This window comes from Mus musculus, chromosome 3, assembly GCF_000001635.26.
Source record: "Mus musculus strain C57BL/6J chromosome 3, GRCm38.p6 C57BL/6J".
NCBI lineage: Eukaryota > Metazoa > Chordata > Mammalia > Rodentia > Muridae > Mus > Mus musculus.
The window spans coordinates 30,822,566-30,841,034 of record NC_000069.6 but is presented as its reverse complement, the minus strand read 5'-3'; positions in this window follow the sequence as shown (position 1 = coordinate 30,841,034).

Genomic DNA, 18,469 nt, shown 5'->3' with positions numbered 1-18,469 from the left:
TTCATTGTATGGAAGCATCACTTGTATGGTCAATGAATTGAGGCAGTATAAGAAGGTGGGGCATCTGGCAGAGAGAGAGAGAGAGAGAGAGAGAGAGAGAGAGAGAGAGAGAGAGAGAGAGAGAGAGAGAGAGAGAGAGAGGATTTTGGGAAATAGTCAGGCATAGAAGATTGGTCCCAAATGATGGTGCAGACGGTCACAACAAACTGAGAACCAGGTAACCAGCCATGTGACATGACTTAGAATAGAATAAATGGATAACTAAGTTTTGAGCTAGTCAGGGAACAAGCCACACTATTTACCTAGGCATTTATTCATATATAAGAAGCCTGAGAGTTGTTATTTTAGGGAACAAAGAGGATGAGTGGGAAAATCACAAGCTTACAGATGGCATTGCTCTCTTTGTTTCTATTTTGTCCATTTTGGCCCTGAGTTATTATCACTCCTCTTGAGTGTGTTTGCTTCTATTTGATTTAGAGCTTTCAGGTTAGTTGTTAAGTTACTAGTATGAGATCTCTCTAATATCTTTACGAAGACTCTTAGTGCTATGAAGTTTCCTGTTATCACTGCTTTCACTGTGTCCCATAAGTTTGGGTATGTTGTACCTTCATTTCCATTGAATTCTAGGGAAGGTCTTAATTTCTTTATTTCTGTCTTGACACAGTAGTCATTCAGTAAAGAATTGTTTAGTTTCCATGAGTTTGTAAGCTTTCTGGTGTTTCTGTTGTTGAGGTCCAGTTTTAAACCATGGTGGGCTGATAGGATACAGGGAGCTATTTCAGTTTTCTTGTGTCTGTCGAGACTTGCTTTGTAACTGAGTATATGGTTGGTTTGGACAAAGTTCTGTGAGGTGTTGAGAATAAGGAATATTCTTTTGTGTTTTGTCCATTTGAGTCATAATATCTGTTAGCTCCACTATTTCTCTGTTTAGTTTTTGTCTGGATGACCTGTCTATTGATGAGAATGAGGTATTGAAGTCTTCCCCTATTAATACATAGGGTTCAATGTGTCATTTAAGTTTTACTAATGTTCCTTTACCTGTGTGGGTTCCCTTATGTTTGGGGCATAGATGTTCAGAATTCAGATATTATCTTGGTGGATTTTTCTTTTGATAAATATGAAGTGTCCTTCTCCATGTCTTTTAGCTAATTTTGGTTGAAAGTCTATTTTGTTCAATATTGGAATGGATTACACTAGCTTGTTTCTTGGGTCCATTTGCTTGGAAAATAGTTTTCCAACTTGTTACTAGACTTAAAATAAATAAGGGATGGGCTTAAGGTGCCACATGCTTTCCTGGGGGACTGCTGGCTGCTGAGGGACGCTGTGGAGAGGAGGAGTCGGTGTATGTAGTGGTGTAGCCCCTGCTGAGCTGCCCACACTCCAGTGGAGGGCTCCATACCCATCTTCATGTGAGTGGCCCTTGCTACAAAACTGAGAGAGTCACAGAACAAAAAGACATGGAAACTGGAGGGGGGTTGTTGGGAAGAAGCAGAACCTGTCTGGGCAGTAAGGGAATGGGGGGCAAGGGTGAGCAGACAGCATTACATGTATGTATGAAATGCTCAAAGAATAAAAATGTGATCTTTGCCCAAGGTTGAAGCGTTATAAACAATGGGGGGCATTGTTACTTGAAAGGTTTAGCATTCCTTTATTTTGAGGTTATTCATACTCACCTTAGCTGCAGATAGTGGAAATCAACCCTGATTGGGATGATTATAGTAAAGAATGTGGAGAAGAGAGGCATTGGTGATGTGGGAGGAACTGAAGCTTCACCTATTTCAGTAAGAAGGAATCACACACACACACACACACACACACACACACACACGCGCGCGCGCGCGCACGCGCGTGCGCGGGGAGCACACACACAGGCACACGCATGCACACGCACATACACACACCTCAAAGACTTGTGCGAAGCTGGCTCATCGGGCCCAGACTTTGAGTAATTCTAAGAGCAGCCAGATGGTCCAAGCTAAAACTAAAGCACAGCATAGGGGCTGTGTGTGCAGAGGACCCTGCCCCTTCCCAGACAAGTGCCTTGCAGATGGAGGTGGGTGAGGCAGGACCCTGCATCCAGGGATGTCTGAACCCAAAGCTCTACTCTTTCCTTCTGTAAGTTAGCACTTTCTTGGTGAGTAGAATAGATACCCAGTGGCTGTGGATAACGATATCACAAGGGATTTGGATGTTTTCCTGAGTGCCAGATGCAATTTAAGTGACATCATTATTACATGTAACCACAGTCTACAGTCATATCTGTATCTGAAACAACTAATCACTTAGGTTGCCGGGAGTCGTATTTGCCAGCACAACTGGCTCACGTGGGCAGGTGAGTGGTTTATGTCCCAGAATGGGGCTCCTCGAGATCAGCAGCCCCTCTCTGTGTTCTCATCTCCAGTCCTGGTTTCTGGCCCTATTCTGTCAGCCTCAGTTTCTGAAGCTACTTTTGTTTCTACATGTTCCGGGCAGCACCAGACCCCTGTTGTAAGTTAGCTTTATCAAAGAACTTTCCATGATAAGCCATTCTACAACAGCAGCACCTATGTGCTTTCCCAAAATGGTCTCTAAAACTGAGATGGCTCGGTTGGCAAAGCACCTGATACACAAGGACAAACGCTTGAATCTGGATCGCAATTACCCAGGCAAAAGGCTGGGCATGGTGGTGTGCTCCTAGACCAGTGTGGCCATCCTCTGCAGAGACCATTTAACTATGACCTGGAATCTCCAAAATCCTGAGTTAAACCAAGCTTTTGTCTTTGTAATTTAACTGTGGTAGGTATTTCATTGTGCTACACAAAGCTGATGCTAATAACTAGTAGGTTCGACTCTCACTTTTCTCTGTGACATATAACGGGGATATCTTTCCAGTGCTTATTTGCCATCTCTATGGAAGTGGAAATTTCTAGTTTCTTTGGAGACTTAGTTGTGTCATATGATGTTTTCCTGGAAACCGCCTCAGGAAAGGATGGAGCGGACTCCATCCTTGGTGGAGCAGACTCGTGGGAAGATGTTTTCCTGAGAATAGAAACATGGTCTTTTTCTGGAAGCAGCCTGAACGAAAAGGCATGTGATATTTGGCTAGAGCAGATGCTTGAGAGAACACGTGATGTTTGGAAAAAGTATAACTGTAACCCAGCCGACAGTGGATGATGCTGTGTGGTATTGGTTCACCTTGCCATTTTTTGCTGGTCATCATTGGACTTTGCTGACACTGGTCTTCGATCGTGATGGTGTTTTGTAGTATTCGTTTGCCTTACCAGTCTTTGCTGGTCATTGTTTGCCATGACTCCATAGAGAGAAACACTGCCAAACAACTTCTGGTGGTGTTCAGACGGCTTCTGGTTGGTCCCGCAGGCTCAGCACAATTGACAGAGCCTCACTATTTCTTCTGGATTGACCTGTCATTGTTGATTGGTGAATGGTGTTTTTGAGTGGGTTGAGTTGCCCTGCTTATTCATGTGAACTAAACTGATATCCTGACAACGAAGATTGGATTCACTACAAAAAAAAACTATTTCTAAACAGGTCCACACCCTCCTTTGCCCCATTAACCTTTCCTTTCCACTGCCTCTGGTGGTTGGTGGGCTAAATGGAAGGTTAAAGCATTTAAGTACACTTATTATATTAAGTTTTGAAAAAATATAATTCTACATTCTATGTTCTGTTTGCTGAGGTGTCTATTTCTCTTTTTGTACTGTCTGGTGCTAAGGGTTCCTTGTTTATTTGGTATCAAGCCCTATGTAGATGAAACTTGGCAAGTATTTTCCCCCAGGTCTTGGGTTGGAGTTTTATTCTCTAACAGTGGCTTTCTGTAGAGCAGTTTTTGGTGGAATGAAACCCACCGTGATGGTTAATACCAACCATTGACTTGAAAAAAGCCAGGACACAAGCTCCTGGTCTCGTCTGTGGGGGAGTTTCCAGACTGAGCTGAGGTGGGAAGGCCCACCTCATTTCGGGCATGCACTATCCCACAGACTGGGTCCTGGGATGAATGAGGAGAAGGAGGCAGAGCACCAGCATTCATTTCTCTCAGCTTTCTGACTGCAGAAGTGACGTGACCAATTGCCTCACGCTGCTGCTACCCCAACTCCCCACCATAGAGGGCTTCTACTCGAACTGTGAGCCAGGATAAGCCCTTTCCTCTTTAACCCACTTGTCTTATGTATTTTGTAACACAAGGGGAAAAACTAACTAATATATCCACCTTACCAAAATTTTCTTTTGTGGATTGTGCCTTGGTACTGTTACTAAAAATGGTTGCCAAATCTGAGGGCCCAACTTCAGTTTGAAGACTGAGCTCATTTTTCTCCATTCCTGTTCACCCCCTGCCCCTGTGATATGGAACTACTCTTCATGTGCCACAGACACCGGTGACAGTGACCAGACTGAAAATGGAATCAGACACCTTCCATCTTCTGATGCATAACATTTTTGCTACTGAGCCTCAAGGATCCTCATTATCAATCATAACCAGAGTTTGTTGAATCAAAGTAAAAGTATACAACCCTCCACATTTTACCTAAAACCTTGCCCTTGCTTCAACCTCTTTGGGCACGCTAAGAGTTTACTGTGGTCCAGGTATTCCTGTATCACACTTCTACTCCCAAATACACGTATCAACTTTAGACTTTCTTTTCCCATGTGTGCTGCTTGGATGACACCTCCGTGATAGCAAGAAAGCCCAGCTCACTTTCCATTGTATTTGAATGTATGCTTGCCACCTTACCCCTGTCTTCTACATTCCTTGTTCAGCTCCTACCCATAGGAGCTTCTCCTCCTAGCCTCCGGATGGGTACCTTCTCTGCCTGCTTTGGAGCGGTGATGGTTTGAGATCAACCTTGGTCATGGGTCTTCAATTTCTGTCTGTTCCTGGTTGTCAGCATCACCCGCTGTCATGATTTTATCACCCAACAGAGACTTGAGGGGATAGCTACAAAACTGTGGTCTTCAAGGTTCTCCTCCCCCCCCTCCCCACCTGCCATGACTATACCACTACTTCACTGGACATTTCAATCCAGATGATCCATTTCGAATAGGGTATGGTCAAAACTGAACTATCTTGTTTCATCCTTCAAAGAAGATGTTCTTCCAAAGTCCCAGTTTTCTTTTGGCTTCTCTGGTTGTGGGGCAGAAACCTGGAGTCATTTTCCATTACACTATCTTTCTGTCTTTGTCTCTCTCTCCATCTTTGCATCCTTTATCTTCTTAGTCATCTCTACATCTACTCCACCGAAGTTCTTCACACCATCACCCTCATCATGAGATAATAAAGCACTGAGCTAATTAGGAAGCATAATGGTAGAGTTAAGTGACATTAAATCTCACTCTTTTTTTTTTTTTTTAAAGATTTGTGCACCAAAAGAGGGCATCAGATCTCATTAAGGATGGTTGTGAGCCACCATGTGGTTGCTGAGATTTGAACTAAGGACCTTTGGAAGAGCAGTCAGTGCTCTTAACCTCTGAGCCATCTCTCCAGCCCATTAAATATCTCAAGTAAAGATACGATTCTGAAGTAAATGGAATAAAATTGGTGGCTAATGTAATTGGAGACAGACGATTACTGTGTTTCTAATTGGACCAGAAGTCATTTGAGAAGCTTTGTGTAACAGATTAAAATTCCATTTGGGACATGCTGTCACTGGGTACCATGTGACATAGGCCCATAATAAAAGACTGAGGCAAAAGACTTAGGGTCACATCGGAAGCTGATGAAATGAATCCAACTACCTGAGGAGTTTGTGAAGTGAGGGTGGACTGAAGAGGAATCCTGAAGGAAATAGAGAAGCGGCCAGGTAATGAAAAGCCAAGAAAAAGCCATTTCCCCAGAGCTGAAGGTGGGAAATGACGGGTTTAGAAGCTCTTGCTGAAGAATGCTGTGGAGATAAACTGGGATGAAAGCTAGAGAGAGACTACTTGGCTTAGAGGCTGGGAAAGGGTATATTCAGATATTTGTCTATTTGGAGTGGGGCTGACCTCACTTCATTTATATTGCAGTAATAAAATACTTATTAAAATAAACTTCCCGAGAGGAAGGCTTTATTTAGTTTATAATGCCATGTAACAGTTCACCATCTCTGGGAAGTCAAGGCATGAATTGGAAGCAGTTTGTTCCACCCACACTCAAGAGCAGAGGTGAATGCTCACACGCATTCTAAGAGTTTCTTCTACTCTTATATAGTCCAGGGTCTCAAACCAGGGAAAGGTGCTGCCCACTTTCAGCCTAGGTCTTCCCACATCAGTGGGAATCAAGACACCTACCACCCACCACAGACATGCCCACAGACCAACCTATTCTACCCTCTTTCCAGGTGGATCTAGATTGTGTCAAGCTAACAGTTAAATCTAACCATCAAGAGAAACCTTTGTCTGTTAGTAAAAAGCTGAATGAGCACAACTTCAAGTTCTTCCTCCTGGCTCCAGGGAGAAGGGCCAGGAATACAAATCAAGTTCAGACTGATGGCTCCGCCTATGAGGATCCTGATTTTACAGAGTTAGGGCAGCCAGGCCAACTTATACAGAGATGCTCTGGGAGAGGTCAACCATGATAAAGAGCTGATGGCCTGTTCTGGGAGCTTGGTCTTCGGCTTCCAGAGATTTCTTTGTGTTGTTCTGTTTTCTATGTTCCTTTCTTAGCTTAGCTTTCAGTCGTGGGGTCAATTCCATGCCCCTCCAACTAAGCCCCCTTCTGCTGCCTCCAGCCAGAGTAGGTTTAGTAACTTGAAACCAAGTACTGTGAGTGAGGTACATAGCACCTCAACAGGAATGTTTTCAGAAGAATGTCAGTGATAATTATCTGAACCAAGATAATGAGGGAAATGGTTCTATACACAGTACAGATCTTATAATGCTGAAGCTCAAAAGTGTGCAAAAGGGGCTGAGGGAGGTAGTTCAGCAGTAGAGTGTTTGACTAACATCAAGAGGTCCTAGGTTCAGTCTCCTGGGGGTAGGGAAGGGTGGAATGGAGCTCAGAGCATACCGTGTACAGTCGCTAGGGTCAAATTCTAGCATCACAAAACCAAAACCAAAACAAGAGCAAAAGTAAATATGGTTTACTTAAAACAATCCCATTTGCACCAAGTTCAAAGAGAGGCAAATATTATTCATGATTTCAAAAGTTGGTGTGTTGGGGACAGGGCAAGTGGGAGACTGGGAGGGCAGATGAAGCCTGACTGATGTGTCTGTGATAACTCATTGAAACTCTGGTTATTATTTGTTCACATTTACCTAAGTTTGCCAAGCTTATCCTAAGAGTTTATTTAAAGCTAGTGAGATGGCCCCATGGGTAGAGATGCTCGCAGACAAGTCTGGAACCCCAACCTCATCATATCATACACATACCACCATATACATGCCTTGCCATGTACATACCCTCTTCACATAAATAAATAAATCAATAAATAATATAAAACACTTATTAAAATAAGCAATATATGTATCATGTACTTAAAAATATAATGGAATGGGGATAGAGAGATGGCTCAGCGGTTAAGAGCACTGACTGCTCTTCCAAAGGTCCTGAGTTCAAATCCCAGCAACCACATGGTGGCTCACAAACATTTGTGATGAGATCTGATGCCATCTTCTGGTGAGTCTGAAGACAGCTACCGTGTACTTAGATATAATAATAAAAAATCTTTAAAAATATATATAATGGAAAACAAAAAATCAATTAGATGTTTTAATCGAACACAAATATTAAGTAGTATTTCTTAATTAATTGCCCAATTAAGCTGGGCTGGCAGCAGGACATCAGAAGACAACAGAAAGCAAGCTGTGCACATTACAGCCGACCCCTTTCACTGTGGGTTTCTAGTTGCCTTTGCCTGTATGAAGAAACTGATGTTGTCCACTGGAATATTGAGTTGTGCAAATCCTGGAACACATCTGTTGGAAATTTTTAAAAATTCTGTAATTAGATGGTGCACACCCCCCCCCCCGCCCCAATTACAGCCAACAGGAAGGAAAAGGAATTATTCTCAGCAACACAGAACAATATCTTCTGAGCTTCCTCTTGCCCTTTTTGTTTTAATGTGGCAGGAGGAAGGTAAACGGATGTCTATTCTAAAGTTCTGATTTTATTTTACACATGCTTAACCTTAATGGTGCTAAAACCCTAGATATTTAAGAGATAAACAAATTGTTATCTGATACAGTCCCAGATGTAAGACTATGATGGAGGCTCTCAAGCCAAGAGGCCCATTGGAGTTAGTCTTTCGTGACTTTGCTTTCAATTCTAACAAATCCTGGGTGTCTTCACCTGGGCTTGTAAACTCCTGGAAGGCAACATTGCAAGTCTGGGAGTGTGTTCCTGTCAACACTGAGAAGGAAGCTCAGGGCGTCAGGAGTAGCAGCAGCTAAGAGGCGACTCACAGTTCTCTCCTGCCTGTCCAAGGTCTCCTTCACGTTCCTCTTCTTTCTCAAAGACACCATTGTGCTTAGGGCTGCACTCTGCCCTTGACTTACCATGTCCTTAACAAGAACAGCTTTCAGATAACAGGGATGTCAGTTTTGGGGGCAAAAGAGCATCTCTTCCCTGTTTTGTTGCTCTCTGTTCCTTCCTGGATTGCTGTCTGGCTTTAGAGAGACTACAAGGTCTCATGTGTAGGCAGAGGTTTCCTAATTGTCTCTTGATTGGGTAAATAACCACGGCAGAAGTCAATCGATGGGGGAAGATACAGAGGCGGTTTTTCTGGGTCCCAGGAGGAAGAGGAGGAAAAGAGATAGAGAAAAGGCTTACAAGCCCAAGTGAAAGGCTTTGGAGGGAGAAACACAGACACCACGTAGTCCTGGGGGCTATTAGGACAGTGACAGCCTCTGCCACTTGAATTCTAATATAGAATAGCTGATGAGTTTAGTTACAATAGATCCCTAGCCCAGTGGTTGTGTCATCTGGCTGATTTTAAAATATTAAAATTGTCTGGTGTTTCCCAACCGCTATGATTCAGTTGGGCAAGAGAGAGGATGCAACCGCAGGGCAGTCATTGGCGGTCGGTGGAGCCAACTGCAGGAAGGGCCTGGCGAACACCAGGAGTTCTCAGGAGGGGCAGGCCAGCCAGCAGTAGGAGCTGACACCGGACAAGGAGGAATGGGTGGCGCTCTCGGGAATGCAGGGGTGGCTGTTCTCAGAACATAGGGAAGCGTTAGCTAGCCGTGGGGGCTGGCTAGACGGCAGGCAAGTGGCTGTAGTCCTGTAGTCTGGGCAGAGCAAGCGTGGTTTTTTAAAAAATTACATGCAACACTCATGTTTCTAGCTTTATCACAACAAAGGTTCAATCAGTACTGGCTGAATGAAGAAAAGAAAGGATGGTGCCCTGGCATCACTTCCAGGATGCTTTCTGCCTTGGTTTCTCAGAGATGAGACTATCCTGAGAAATCACCCTGTGGGCTCTACTGGGAGTCTCACTGGTACTCCTTCATGTCTGTCTGTGGGGAGGGGACGAGGTCCTGAGAGGATTTTATTGTTGACATGGGCACATCTGAGTCAATAACCTAATCTATAGAAATGACAAAGCCTTCCTTGAGTCCACGTATTTGGACTCAAGGATTGGGATCAACAATTGGCCATTAGCTAAGACCAGTGCATAAATAGTGTAGACCACATGTTCTTACTCAGGAACATTCACAGCGGAAACTGCTCTCCTACAGAGACCTCCCACGGAGACGGGTTAGCCCCACCTCATCACCCGCTACACTAGCTACACTACGTAATAAATGTTGAGTTTCTGGGTTTCAGAGCAAGTGCCTCCATCAGAGTAAGCACAACCCACCTACTCCTAGCTTTTCTGTGTGTGTGGCTGTTTTCTCTTCATTCCAACCCCACCCCAGTCAGGTTTCCAGGGCCAAGTCGTACAGGACTTAGCACCTGTCAGTCATACCTCTCAAAGTGTACAGGGTGGATGGGATAAGAATATGATCTGTCAAAGAGGTGGGAAATTGGTTCTCTGCTGTGATGGCTTGTATATGCTCAGCCCAGGGAGTGGTACTATTAGAAGGTGTGGCCTTGTTGGAGGTGTGTCACTGTGGGTGTGGGCTATAAGACCCTTATCCTAGCTGCCTGGAAGCTAGTATTATTCTAGCAGCCTTCAGATGAAGATGTAGAACTCTCAGCTCCTCTTGTACCATGCCTGCCTTGATGCTGCCATGTTTCTGCCTTGATGATAATTGACTGAACTTCTGAACCTGTAAGCCAGCCCTAATTAAATGTCCTTTATAAGAGTTGCACAGGTCATGATGTCTGTTTACAGCACTAAAACACTAAATAATGCTACGGACCACCCCAATCGGGTATGGGGGTCCCTGGAATGAGGGTCCTCAAAGCTAGGTGGGTAAGGATTCGGTAGTGACAGACAGAAACAAACACAGAGGCACTTTGAATCTGAGTGTATTTTGCAGCTCTCAAACAGGGGATTTTATACATTAAAAAACCAAACATTACATCTCTTAGAAATTGTATACAGTGAAACAACCACAAACAGAACAGGTAACATAATTATTAATACAAATCATCAAAATATAACAATTCTAAAAGGACGTATTCAGTGGAGGCTGTTATCCAAGGCTAGTGGCATATTTCCAGGAGCAGGTTAATAAATTTTTAATGGTCAGTGCTCTTAAACGCTGAGCTAACTCTCTAGCCCCATGGTCAATTATTATGTAACATCTGCCTAATTTTTTATAAATCTTCAATGTATAAATTTAAACCATTTTAATTCTTTTTAATTTAGGCTTTCTTTACCATATACCAAAACCCACCTCTGATGACACACATGTAGCTGTATGAAATTTTGTTATTGGGAAAATTTTTATCTATCATAATAGTTTTGTAAATGATTTAAAAAGTAAAGCGTTGGTTTCCCCGGGGATAAGGTCATGTTAGTGGCCCCATCTCAAGGAATGGTTTCTTGCCCATTATTCTCGCTTAAGATCTTGGCTAGGAACATGTAAATATGTAAATAAGAAAAGGAATAAGAGAAAACAAAACAGATAGATTGCCATGAGAACTATGGCTCAATATTATTTTCTCTGGCGAAGAGTTCCACAACGGGTTCCAGGAGGCCTCCCCGTTTTGAGGTCAATCGCCTCAGTCTATGGAACTTGTCACACACATCCTACTGGAGGTGGTGTGGCAAACTAAGACGTTTGCTATCAGAAAATTATTCAAGCATGTAACTGTGGCTTGGCATTTATAGTCCTGGTGTGTGCCTGTGTGTGACTGTTTGTGCATGTGTGTGTCTGTGTGTTGGGAAGACAGTTCAGTTGGTAAAGTGTTTGCCTCATAAGCATCCAGAAAAATATTGATCCCTAGAACTCATAAGAAAGGTTGGGCCTGTCGTGTGCTCTTGCAATTCCAGTGTTGATCTTCTAGTTCCATCTCCCTTACTGTGACAAACACCGGTACCAAAGCAACTCAGGAGAGGGGAAGTCATAGTCAGAAGTTAAAGCAGGCACTCACAGCAGGCCGATGTCCTATTCAGCACATCATTTCCTTCAACTAAGTAACTCAGTTCACAGCCAGTACTACAGCAGGAGCCATGGAGGATGCTGGGTCATCCTCAGCTGTCAGCCCCCTTCTTTCTTTAAGACTGATTTTTATTTTATGCGTGAAAATGTTTGCCTGAAAGCATGCATGTGCATTACATGTGTGCCTGTGCCCACAGAGGCCAAAACAGGACATTGGACCCCCTAGAACTAGACAGACAGAGACCTGTGAGCTGTTGTGCAGGTGATAAGAACCAAATTCTGGTCCTCTGGAACTACAGTAAGTGCCCTTAATCACCGAGTCATCATCACCCTGGCTCCTCAGCAAGTTTCCTCATACAGTTCAGAACCAGATGTCCAGGAACAGTAAGTACTGTCTACAGTGAACTGGGCCTCCTGTATCAAGACATGTCCACAGGGCAATCTACTCTAAGCAACTCCTCTCTCAGATGACTCTAGGCTGTGCCAAGTTGATAGACAAAGCTAAGTAGTCAGCAGGAGGAGGGAAGGACAAGCCATTCCAGGAGATGTTGGCTAGCCCGCCAGACTTGCTTGGCACGTTCTAGGTCAGTAAAGGAGCCTATTTCCAAGGAAATATATGAGTGGGTGGCACCTGAGACTTCTACATGCATTTTCATACATGTGCATACATACCCCATGTGCACCACCACATATGAACTCTCATACATTTGTATGTGTGCATATGCACATTTACACACAAATACACACACAAATCTACAGGCACAGAAAAGTGTCTGTGGACCCTAGGAGGAGAAACAAGTCCACCGAACCACTACAGATCAACATGCAGCCCCTGAAGGAGTAGGAAGCCTTCTGCTCCAAAGAAGGAAGACAGTTCTGCTGAAGAACTTAAATTGGCCACCCAGCTAAAAGGACCTGTGATGCCCACCTGGAATGTGTACAAAAAGGGAAAGGCCAGAGTTATCACAGAAGAGAAGAACTTTTGCCAGAAGAGAAGGCTTTTGCCAGTTTTCACAAAGGAAGGAAGGAAGGAAGGAAGGAAGGAAGGAAGGAAGGAAGGAAGGAAGGAAGAAGAGAAAGAAAGGGAGGAAGAAAGAAAGAAGAAAGTCTAATCAATAAACAGAGAACAGAAAATGCTCCAAATCCATGGAAATAAGTTCATAAATTCAAGCGCAATAGACATGCAGAATCTCAAACAAACATGAACACAGTATACTGAATACACTGATTCTACAAGCAATCCTAAAGAATTAAAGAATATACAAAGCTCTAAAGGGAAATACCAACTCATTTACAAAGGCGAACAGCAAAATGGCGTAAACTGCACAGCACAAATCCTAAAAGCCAGGAAAGCGTTGATATATATTCTAAGCCCTGAAAGTAAATAATTTCCATCCAAGATACTAAAACCAGCAAAGCTAGCTTTTAAAACTGGTGAGGAAATAAAGACATTTCAGGACAAGTGCAGAGTAAAACACAATCTTAGCATCACAAAGATGCTTAAAGGGCTCCTAAGCACACAGGTAGCCTCAGTCATGAGAACACAGGGAAAAGTGAATCTCCCAAGACAGACAAAACAGAATTAGAAAAGAATCAACTATATCCAACCCAGTATACCAGCAATCCCCATCGTAGGGAAAAAGGAGAAATAGTCCAACCAACTAGAAAACAACCAACAAAATCACAAAAATCAGCAAAATTCTCTCAACAATAACCTTAAATAAAAACCATCTTGATTGTCTAATTAAAACACATAGTTAGCTAACTAGGCTAAAAGTAAGATCCAAGAGACTGCATGATCTCCAAGAAACATGGCACACAAGACAACTGACAAAGACATGGAGAACACTATGCAAATGGAAGGGAAACAGCTACTCTTATATCTATAAGTTAGATGTCAGGCTAAAATTAGAAGACAAAGAAGTCTATTACATAGTAATAAAAGATAACCTATCAAGAAGATATAATAATTTTAAGTATACATGTACCCAATTTTGGATCTCCCAATTAAAAACACCAAATACATAAAGGAGCAGATAGGTGTTGACACAGCAATAGTGGATGGTTTTAATACCAGCTCTCATCTTAATATAAGCCATCCTATATTCAACAAGACAGTTAAACTACATAACAGATCAAATGGTATTCACCGGCAGGATGGTTCACTTAACACGTTTAATTTAAGTTCTGCTGAACTTAAATTGGCCACCCAGCTAAAAGGACCTGTGATGCCCACCTGGAATGTGTACAAAAACGTTTTCTCAGTAGCCCAGGGAACTTTCTCTAGAATACACGTTTTCTCAGTAGCCCAGGGAACTTTCTCTAGAATAGAGGAATCCTAATCCATAAAACACATTTTTAATAAATACTAAGGAATCAGAAGAATTTTTATGTCTTATTAGAGAACAGTGGGATGAGTTTGAATCCAATAGAAAGTACATATATGCTTAATGACTGAATAATTTACTTTTGCATGATTAGTGGATTGATCACTGAAGAAATCAGCTAGGGAGTTTAAAAGTTCCTAGAATGAAATAATAATTATGAAAGTACAACCTACCTTTGGAATACAGCTGAGTCAGGCCTTAGAAAATATTTATATTTATATTAACAAATCAGATCTAAACAACTTGGTGAAGTACCTAAAGATCTTTAAAAAATCAAAAACAATCCAAACCAAGAGCAGTAGACAGATCCAATAAATATCTGGGAACAAATCCATCAATGAGAGACTAAAAGAACAATTAAAAAAAAAGTAAAAGAGTCAGTTCTTTGAAAACAAAACAAACAAACAAACAAACAAACAAACAAGTTGACAAACTCTTAGCCAAGCTCACCAAAAGTAAAAGGGGAAGATTGTGTGTGTACCCATGTGTTATGAGCAAAGTACAGTAGTACACAAGAATGAAACTATGCCATAAAAACATTGGCGCACACCTTTAATCCCAGCACTTGGGAGGCAGAAGCAGGCAGATTTCTGAGTTCGAGGCCAGCCTGGTCTACAGAGTGAGTTCCAGGACAGCCAGGGCTACACAGAGAAACCCTGCCTCAAAAAACCAAACCAAACAAACAAACAACGACAAAACAAAACAAAAATAATCATGAATCTTGCATGCTTCCTAAAGTACTAATTTAGAAATAAAGAGTTGCGATTTTATAAACTTCTGTGGAGCATTTGCAACTACAGAGTAGAAATGGAGATGCTTTGCTAACAGCCAACAGCTGTCCACAGCGGTGGCGCCTCACAGGTGTTGTTGGGTAAATGTCGGTCAGTTTCTACAGCTCTTGTCTTCAGTTGCAAAAGAACATACATATTGTACATCTTTATGTGTTTCTGGCAGCATGCCACAATTGCAAAATATGTGTTCAAGAGTAAGTCATAAAATGTTCCTCTTCTATCCTTCTATGCTGATTAACACAATACTCGATCTAATACAGTAATAGCCTATATTTGGCATGTACTTATCCCAGAGTTAATTTGTGTTTATATGTCAAAGCTTGAAGTTCTGGTTTCCTACATGCCATTTTTCCAGATCACTCATTTTTCAGTACTATAAGAGTAAGGTACATATGGTATGGCCTCATTCCATCTTTGTGAAAACATAGGCACATATAAACACAGGCATTTACAAATACATGGGGTTGTCTCTAGAGGGATGGGTAGGAGTTTCCAGTTTATTCTTTACTTATAAGTGTTTTCTGTAATAGTATCTAAAAGTTTCAAAATCAAGAATGTTAGTTAGAATGTATAAAACTAATCATTACTAAAATTAGTATTATTTCCTTTCCAGGATTCATTCCATACCTATAATCCTAGCATTTGAGAGACTAACAAGATTGCTAGTTAAAGGTCATGCCTAGATAATGAAACTTGTCAAAAAACTACAATTAGAACAAAACAAACAAAAGATGGATTGTCTCCAAGACACCTAGATTTCTAGGATAAGCATGTGAGGTTTGAGATAAAATTTAATTGTGCTTTTCACTGTTTGTACTTATTACTGTGTATGCAAGTCATCTTTTAGTTCCAGATGGACATTTCCTTCAAAGTAGCTTATGAAAACAATGAAGCGTTCCTTGGCTTCCATGACTGAAAAGCCCCAGTTGGCTTTGGGAAAAGTTGGAGTTGAAGGCTCAAAGATCACATTCTCAATGCCTTGGGTCTTCCTGATCTCTTCTTGGCTCTCATTACTTTGTGCTAGGATTATTTCATTAGCTTCATTCATGGGAGGCAACATTGCTACTGATATCTTCAGGTCTACAGGGTCCTTGGAACTCAAGAACCCTGGAGGAAGTGAGATTTGGTTGGGGTACCTTTGTTTTGGGATTGGAGTGTAGAGTGGAATGTATGATTGCTACAGAGGAGAGGGTGTGATTTCCAAGAAACTCAAATAAAATTCAAGCCATAAACGACTTACTAATAGATTTTCTTTAAAGACATTAAGTCATAAAGTAGGACTCAGCTTAAGTAGTACTGGCTACAAAATATCTCAAACATAAGTGGTGTGCTAGCCAGGCCTGTTAGAGATATGTAAAATTCAGGATTCTAGGATGTAAATGTTTGTTCATTGGGATTCACCAGCTATTAGCGTCTGTTCCCATAAGAAAGACAACCCTGATTAACAACCAGCCATTAAGCCTATTCTCAAAGACATACCTTTAGGTTATAACATTATAGGTTATTTCTATCACTCTTGGTTGCCCCACCAGAAGTGGAAGGTAAGTGCCTATTGCTGAGACACCATGCACTTCAGACACAGGGTCCAGAGGCCCCTGAGCTGGAATCAACCTGAATACTCACTCTCTGAGGACTAACTTTCATGGCACCTGAAGTTGCCATGCAAGCTTCCAAAGGGGAGAAGCAACCAACAGTCTAGCCATGAAGCCTTTAACCAGCATGGATGGCAAGATAACCCTAAGGTGCAGAGTGGTAGGCATATCTTGGAGGTAATCAACAACTAAGGCCCTTCAACAAGAGGGAAAGCATACTTGGTATCAGAAATCTAACCAATTACCCAGGCTAGTGAAGTCATGGATCCTGAAAAAGAACCTACAATTGCCTCTTTATAAAGGACCAGAATACCTAACTGCACTCTAAATATTTGTCCTTATAGCTGTAGTTAAGAAACTTCTTTGTGACAGAGATCTTTACAGAAAACAATAACCAATCAAAATGCAGAACTGTGGAGCCCAATCCCGACAATATATCTCCATCACAACTCCTGAAGGCTCAGGGATCACTGCAGAAGAGGGTTGGAAGGACAGTAAGAGCTGGAGGATCTAGGAGTTTGCTATGAGATTGTGTCTCCTAGTAAGGTCAGAAGCTACACCATCAAGTCTCACAAAGACGACTGTCTAAACATGAACTGAACAAAGAGAACAGACATGCTAACACGGGATGGGGAAAGTCCATAATGTCTTAAGTCTACACAAAGAACTACAGGCAATGAGGTATGCTGAGATCTGGTCTTCCCTAGGGAAGAACACATCAATTGGTTATTCGATATCAAGTGGTCAGCCCTGAAATCATATATACAAGGAACATTATACAGACAGCAGGTTTTATGTATGTTTTTATGTATTTATGTAACAAAATTGAACAAAAATAGAGGCTAAGAATTTGAAAAAGAACAAGGAGAGATACAGAAGAGGGTCTGGGGTATAGAAGGGGAAATGATGTCATGATACTCTCAAAATACACACACACACACACACAGAGAGAGAAAGAGAGAGAGAGAGAGAGAGAGAGAGAGAGAGAGAGAGAGAGAGAGAGAGAGCAGGCTGAGCAAGTCATAGAGAGAAAGCCAGGAAGCGGCACTCCTCTATGACCTCTATAGTTCCTGCCTCCAGATTCCTTCCCTGGCTTCCCTCAGTAACAGACTTCTGTAAGAGAAAACAAACCTTCGCTTCCCCATTTCATTTTATTTTAGTCATTTCAGCACTAGAAATACTAACTAGACACACATCTGAAGCATTTTCTCTGTTTCTGACACAATACTACTATCTCATTCTTTCAGATCAAGATACACCCAGAAGCCTTCTCAGATCCCGTCTGATCTGGCATTCATGCATGTGATAGAATAAGCAAGCCACAGATACCCTTAGTATCACATAAAACTCTGTGTGAATATTAAGGATTCAATTACACTAAATAAAGTTCCATTGGCTTTTGGAATGGGACGCTGACAAATTAATTACTTAGATCATAATCATACTCAAAGCCCATACTTTGCCACATGTGGCTACATGCAATACTGTTAAAAATCAAAGAGATAGGGTCTATGGTACAAAAATGGTGGTCTAGGTATTTCCTTAAAATAAAAATGGGGCCAAAGTATGATGACTTGGTTTGTGAGAAAGATGTCCTCTCCCTTGAGCATCATGCATCATGATAGCAGAGATCACAGGGGCTGGGAACACAGTGGTGCTCCTGGGTTCAGCACCCACACTGGGTAGTTAAGCTTTAACTTGAGCTCCTGGAGATCTGCTTCTGGCTTCCACATGCACCCCACACCTGGTATAAACACACACACACACACACACACACACACACACACACACACACACACACACACACACACACATTAAACCTATTAAAGTATTTTCTTCCTCCAATCCTAAAATGGCAAACTTACAGATATACTCTTCATATGTAGCAGGGTAGAAAAGCCACATAATTAACTTTCTAAGGCACTCTGAATTAGGTTAAAGTGTACATAGACTGTTATTTAGATTTGCACAGCTGAAGGTAGAATATGTAAAGGAAACGTTGTGCAGTCATCTGCAGAGATCACTACTAGAATGCACAGGACATGCTTTCAAAATTTCTGGGCTCCTTTCTAATACTCAGTGCTGAGGACCTAAGAAGCAGGTAGTCGCCTGGCTCTAGTTCCAACAGAAGATGGCTTTCTATCAATACTTTGAAGACATGAGCACTTTTGTCAAGTGTGGGAACAGGCAAAGAGGAAGAACTATGCTTTAGGAACTGCACACAGGACATCAGGAC